At 37.8% G+C, this 7596-nt stretch overlaps 1 pseudogene; it reads left to right on the top strand.

The window, feature by feature from the left end:
* Positions 1–6699: 6699 nt before the first annotated feature.
* On the top strand, positions 6700–6909 carry LOC114672942 (U2 spliceosomal RNA; annotated as a pseudogene).
* Positions 6910–7596: the final 687 nt, after the last annotated feature.

Raw genomic sequence — 7596 nt, 5'->3', positions numbered from 1 at the left:
CTTGAGCCGGGGTTGGCTGTTATAGGAGCGCTGGTCTATAACTGACAGACATTTCCTCCGTTCCATGTTTCATTTTCTTGTTTAACAGGTAGACCAATTTGCTACTAAGTTGGTTTCTCCAGCCTGGGCTGTGAAAAAGCAGTGTCCTTTGGGAAGCATTTTGCACTTACTGCAATATCCCAGCGATGCCAAGACACAATCTCAGTGAGCTCCACACTTACTCAGGTAAATTCAACTGATTCATGTGCTATGTTAGCTAAACGGAAAAATATTTATTTAACCATTCTGCTTACAAAGATTGTTAGATTTTATACTAAGTCAGAATTTCATCTGCCTCCTTTCTGACATCTGTGTAAAGGTTGGATGCCTATAACATTGACAATAATTTATAATATACTGACCTCTATGAGCCTACAGAGGTATAGTGCTGTAAGCTATTAACATCCTTATTTACTCTGAGAGGATGCAGGATAGTTAGAAACACAGATAATCAGTATTGTAAGGCCAATTGCCTATGTCTTAAGAATAATTACCATTATTTGCCTGGCATTTTATTTGGGTATAGGCGAATGGCATTCTTTATGAAGAGTGTTGTCTTATTGTTAAGTTTAGCTCTGTATCTTTAATGAAGATAATTCCTTAAGATCCTTTTTTCAAAATTCTAAAAGGACCTGTCTTTTACTACAAAAACTTTAATAATTTTTATTTTTTCCAGTGTTTAATTATGAACATTTTCTAACATATAGAAAATTCAGAAGAAAAATACAATGAACACTCATGTCACTTAGACACCTACCATTTAGATTCAACAATTGTTAACATTTTGCCAGATAAGTGGATGTGTGCACTTGTGTGTGTATGTTGTTTGCTTAACCTATTTCAAAATAAGCAGCAGACTTCATGATATTCTCCCCTAAATATTTCAGGGTCATCTCCTAAAAATAGGGCATTCCACTACATGATCACAATACTATTAACACATCCAAGAAAATTAGCAATTATTACAATACTATCTTATACCCAGATCATGTACAAATTTTCTCATTTGTTCCTCAGATATATATTTAAGCAATGTGTTGAATGGCTGGGTTTTGTTTTAAATCCAGATTTATATATCGCATTTTGTTTCTGTATTTCTTTTAATCTCTTTTAATGCAACAGTGTTCTCAGTAGCACCCTCATGCCCCAACACATCTTCTTTTCTTTGGCATTGAATCTTTAAAGCATCCAGGACCGTTGTTTTGTATCATGTCTCAAATATGTTTATTTCTTCATAGTGTCCTATAGCTGGTTCATCTCCTGTGTATTTCTCATAAAAGTTGAGTCCTTTAGTTGCATCTTAAATATTTGATCCTAGTTATAGCCACTTATATTGGCTTTTATATCCTTGCATGTAAATAAGACTTGACCTTATTCAACAAACTAAAGTCTTTCTGATTTTATAAAATATAAGTGCCTCTAAGTGAGACCTCTCTCCTGTACTTTATGACTTCTAAGTAAATGCATAGCACATATTTACCAGCTGAATCACACCATTCAGATTCAATCTCTCTGGATTCTTGTAAGTCATCCAAAATTTTTCATTTAGAATGTGGTGTACTACACTCAAAATTACTCTTTTCCTGCCAATATGCTGTCTTTTTTTCCTTAGGATTATCTCTTTGGAGATTTTTAATTAAATATATTCTTTTGTACTGAAAGGCAGTTAAAGTCTGAAACTTTAAACAGCTGGTTATCTACTTCTAGGGTAATAAGGTATTTTAGAAAAACCTAGAAATTCATGCAATTTATAAAAATAACTGAATTCTTTAGTGTATCAACTAAGTATTAGGGAAATCTGTACGCTAATTCTAGAGTGTGCAGTGAGTAACATGAAGTAGAATAGTCTCTAGACAAGCGTGAAATTTTTAATTAATCCAAGCTATAAATATCTGAAAAAGTGATGTTTGAGGGTTTCAGAGTGATTGTAAATTAAACTAATTACAAATTACCATTGCTAAGTTGGTCCTTTACATTTTTCTTAAGATAAAATGAAAGCTGAATTTTTATTTGTGACTGATTTGACTATTTCTGTACAATATTTGCTTTAGGGAAACCTTTTAGTGTTTTCAAAATTCACCTTTTAGCTGGATCCAGTGACATGTCTGACAAAATGACAGGCAATTTGGAAAGTAAACATGAAAATATCTGGGGAAGGGCAGTCCAGACTGAAGGAACAGCAAATACAACAAACCTAGAGACAAACCCTTAACCGATACTTAGTAAAAAATAAACTAGACTAGGAAAAATGTCTGAAAAACACTAGACCACCTACGTCCTCACTTGCTACAACTTGAATAGTCCTAAAAATATTCCCATGAATACTACATTTAAGAATAATATTCAAGAAGAATAGTCCTTAAAAATATACTTGTGATAAATTGGGTAAATTTAGCAAATTGTTTTTAGGCAATTTGATGCTTTGCTAAGTTGACTTATAGAGGACTGGTTTTCAATCAATTGATTTCTGGCTAATTTACCTGCAGCTGTGCCTGCTGCAGAATAGACATTTAGTAAATGTTTATTGAAAGAATGATAGGAAAAAGCTTGCATGTGAAACAAAATGTCAAGGATTGTATTGAGTATTGTATCTGAGAAAATAACTTAACTGGAACCTAATTTGGGTTTGTGGCTTATCTGCCTTTCTGATATTTGATCCCATCCAAAAACCATCTGCAGGTTTTTTAACTGCAAAGCCCCGCAAGACCTATCTCTGGGCCAGTTTATCTCCTGGTGCCTTCCTTTCATCTTCAAAGCAGGCCCCAGGAACTCAGCTTTCGTTCCTCTCCAGCAACTCAACCATCCTTTCTATCCCTTCAGATTTTGTTTCATATCACTGCATAATCTCCCTCATTTTGCAATTTCTTCTACATCTGTAGATAAGCGCAGAAACCTAAAAAATTTAAGGATCTGATTCCAGATCTCTGAAAAGAAATAGGATAATGAAGCCAATAGGATAATAGCCAATCTGGTAGAAGTGAGTAAGGTTATAGAATCCTTCCACAATTATCAGGTTATCTGTTCCTTGTCCCTTTTAAGACGGTAAATGGATCTAGGAGGATGAGACTTGTGTGTGTGACTTTTTCTCTCCCCGCTCAGTTGTATGAATTAGTTTTATCTCTTTAGGATTTGCCAAAAAGCAAAGCGGTTATCATTACTGGTTAAACACATTGATACTTATTTATTGTAGCAAACATGAAAGCACTTGTTACAACAGGACTACAACAGTCAGCAGAACTGGGTCCCAGCTGGTGGTGACTCCAGCAAATAGTCAGGGTCCCACCTTGTGCCCACTCTTCCATACCTTTCCTGAACAGTCAGTCATCGGTGTTCTAGGTCTGGTGTGTGTTCCCTGAAAGGCAGCAAAGAAAGAGAGTACAGACTGTAGTGTCCCTGATGAGATCATGTGTGGAGCTCCTAATATCAATTTGGCTTGAATTCAAGGACTGCTTTCCTGTTCCAAGGGCAGGGTGGAGGTACATTCCTAGGACAGGGAATGGCAGATGTCCGAAATATACCTTGCAGACCACTACACTTCGCTGAGGTGTTGCCCTCTGCATTTATCCTGAGGGTGGAGTTCACTAAACCCCTTTCTTCTCACCCCATTTTTAGATACAATCAAGGTAGAATAATAGGTGTTTCCTAAACTCAAATTGGCAGTTTGCAGTTTCTGGGACATCAGCAATGAATGACACCCTTTTAATGGACCCCCCGCCCTCCCTCTTCCCCCGAGGAATGATGAACATAGTTCATGTCCTTACTAATTGTCTGTGGCCCAATCACCATACAGAGTACAATGTGTAACTATCATGAAGACAGTGTTCAAGGGCAAGGCTTCAGTATATGAGGGGCAGCAGAAGCGATGGGGGGAGGAGGAGTGGAAGACCAAGGCTGAGCCATTCCCCAGAGGGATCTTGTTACCACCAGGAATGTTGCCAAGGCAGGGGCTTTTGCAGCTGTGTAAAGAGCAGATTAGGAGCAAGATAGAAGCCTGTTGTTAAAACTGGGGCCCAAGATCAGGGCTGGACAACATCAAGCATCTTTGCTGCCAGAGTACCTAAGTGTTGAGTCACAGCAACTTAATCCCTCCTATTAATACCTGGTTTGATTCTGGGGACTGGAGTGAGGCTGAGTCCCCTATTGGCTGCCAGAATTTCAGCTGCAGGGAGAGACAAACTCCAGGAAATCTACAAGTTAGGCAAGAAGGATACGGGGAAAGAAAGGTCAGTTTCCAGAGAATTAAACAACTGACATCAAAGACGTAAGGGCTGTTCCTGGTAAAGGAATGTTTTGCGTGTAGGAACTGGGCAAGGAGAAAAAGATAGTCCAGTTGCATTCACACTCTCACCTGAGTGACAAGGGAAGGCAAGATAACTAAGTGGAACTTTTTTCATTCTGTTGCTTTCTAAATTTTCGAACTAAGTTTAAAAAACAATGAGACTAAGTCTGAAGGTCACGACAACCTGGCTACTTCAAGCTAGACCCCGTGATCATGAGTGTTTGCTCTCACCTATCAATACCATGCCATTCTGAGATTGCCAGACCAACCTTCTTCCCAGCCCTGGCACCCAAGGCTCTGGCTCAGGTCTTTAATATCTACTTCCCTGCACTGACCTGATGCAGTAGCTGCTGGCCTTCCGGCTTGTCCAATGTCAGCCTAGCTCAAAACTGGGTCTTCATACCAAAAAAGTCCGAAAAAGGTGTTGAACTTGCAAATCTAAAGGCATCAAAGGGCTGCAATATGTTGGAGTGGAAAGAGGAACAGAAATTTAACGAAGTTGCCGGAGAGCAACAAGAAACCAAGAACACGCAGAGCTTAATTTTAGGCTCCAGGGATTTTCCCAGACTTATTTTCACTGTTTCTTAGGACTCCAATTTTCTAAGTCCTTTGTTCTTCAGTCAAATGGAAGTACAAGGAAACGTGAGAACTCTAGATGAGGTCCTTAAGTCATTGCTACTAATTGAATGGCCCTGGCAGCTCAGATCAGCAGGTACTTTGGGAGCATCAGCAATGACCCCTGTGTCCTTGGGACGTCACTCTCCCGCTATAAAGTCTTCAGTGGATCTCTACTGCCTTGGAAGAATTAGACTCTCTGGCCTCACCTTTAAAATCTTCCAGGAACCTTTTCTCTCACTAATCCCCTTCAGGCAGCAAATACTCCAGCAAAACTTAATCACTGGTTTTTCACACTTGACAGGAACTTTTTCCATTTTCTGACTTTTCTCAAAGTTTACTTTGTGTAGAATAATATTTTATCTAACTGACACATCTAAATATAACTGTTCTTCAATGCCAGCTAAAAGCTTCTTTCTTCCAGAATGCCTTCTTTCTGATTACACTAATCTCTGATCACACTTACATTTACTTGACTTATATTACTCAGCATGTTTTTACTATAAAGTAAATCTTGTGTCATCTTCCTCATTTACACTGCACATTCATCAAATACAGATATTATATCTTATCAATGTTTTCAACTGACCTCAGTGCCAGAGAGTTGAACTAATCATATTCCTCAGTTCGTATCACCCAATCATTACAGTTGAAGCAAAATACTTAATTTAGATATTGATTCCTTTTTCATCTCATTCTCTGTTACCATTCCCTCTCCCATTCCCCCCTCTTTCCAGAGGCAAACGCTCTAACGAGTTTGAAGTCTAACATACGTGTATACACACTCTTGCAAAATATAATAATATAGTCCACTGTATCTTATTAGACCTTGTTCTACTTCTTATTTTTTTACTCAGCGCCGTGGGTTTTTGTTTGTTTGTTTGTTTTGTTTTGTTTTGTTTTGTTTTATTGAGACAGGGTTTTGCTCTTGTCGCCCAGGCTGGAGTGCAATGTCGCGATCTTGGCTCACTGCAACCTCCGCCTCCCGGGTTCAAGCGATTTTCCTGCCTCAACCTCCCGAGTAGCTGGGATTATAGGCACCCACCACCACGCCTAGCTAATTTTCGTATTTTTAGTAGAGATGGAGTTTCACCATGTTGGCCAGGCTGGTCTCAAACTCCTGACCTCAGGTGATCCACCCGCCTCGGCCTCTCAAAGCGCTGTTTTAAAGATCTATTCATATTGCTCTGTTGACACTTGGTTTGTTACTTCAAGCTGCCAAAAAATACTCAGTATTATGCAGTCTGCACATTTCACTCACCCCTTCCTCCAGGAGCGAACACCAAGATTTCCCCTCATCACTGGAAACACCACAAACAGCACTTCAGTGACTACATAATACATGACTCCTATGTGTGAAAACTTCTTTACAATATATATACCCAGGTAAGGGTTGGCTGGTTAATAAGGTGTATGCATGTTGAAATTGACTAAGTACTGAATTTGACGAGCTGAACCAGTCTGCTCTCACTAGTAGTTCACATAGGTTATTGTTTTCCCACATCCTTGCAAATACTTGGCCTTATCTGATTTTCTAATGCTTGTTTATCTCATGGATATCTAGTTGCAGTTTTTGAATTTGTTTAAATCACTCTTATCTGATTTTCAATACATTTGAGCATTCTTCATACATCCTTTAGCCATTTAGGTTTCCACTTCTGCGAATTGCCTATATATATTCTTTGTCTATTTTTCAATTAGTTTTCCTCTTTATTATTGAATGATTTGCATATGCTTTCTTGTACATCCTAAATACCAGTTAGCACATCGCTTCTCCGCCTTTTGGCTAAGATCAAGTGTGGTATCTGTTCTTATCAGTTTAAATACTACTTAGCACATTGGTTTCAGTTTGGCTGTGGGGTCCTTCATTGAACAATTCTGATGAAGTCAAATTAACAATTCCTTACGTTTTGTTTCTGCTTTTGGTACCTTGCTTAAGAGTTCTTTCCCATACCAGGGTCATAAAGTTAGCCTATAGTTTCTTCTGTAGCTTTATAGTTTTGCCATTCATATTTAGATGTTTAGTATGTATACACATATATACATATATATTTTCACACACATATAAACACACACCCCTCTATATGCATATATATATGTATACAGTATGAGATATAAATCTGTTTTTCCTCAATATGGTAAACTTACTTTCCCATTATCATAAACAGGTTTTTTCTTTCCCCAGGGATTTGTGGTATCATGTTTATGGTATCTAAGACTTCCATCTGAGATCTCCGTTCTGTTCCATTTCTTCATTTACGTTTTTACACCAGTACCATACTATTGTTTGTGTTTTTTAAAAAATTATTATAGCTTTGTTTTAATCTTGAGTGTGGTAGAACAAATTCCTGCCCTTTAGTCTTATTTTTCAAAACTGATTTAACTATTTGTGGATCTTCATTCTTCTATATACATTTTAAAATAGGTAAAGTCCTTAAAAACATCTGGCTACAATTTCAATTGGCATGCTGTAGACTGATGCATCATTTGTCGGTTGGGGGCGTGGATGCTTTTAGAATGTTAGATGATCTTATCTGTAAAGATAAACTATTTCTCCATTTATTTAGAACTTCACGTCTTGTAATAGGTTTTTAAAACTTTAACCATGGAGGTCTTTCACATTCTTTCAAAAGTTTACTGACTTGTTATAGTTGTTTTTATTG

Source organism: Macaca mulatta, chromosome 15, assembly GCF_049350105.2.
Source record: "Macaca mulatta isolate MMU2019108-1 chromosome 15, T2T-MMU8v2.0, whole genome shotgun sequence".
NCBI lineage: Eukaryota > Metazoa > Chordata > Mammalia > Primates > Cercopithecidae > Macaca > Macaca mulatta.
Note: the sequence above shows the minus strand (reverse complement) of the source record. Positions and strands in the feature narration are given on the sequence as shown.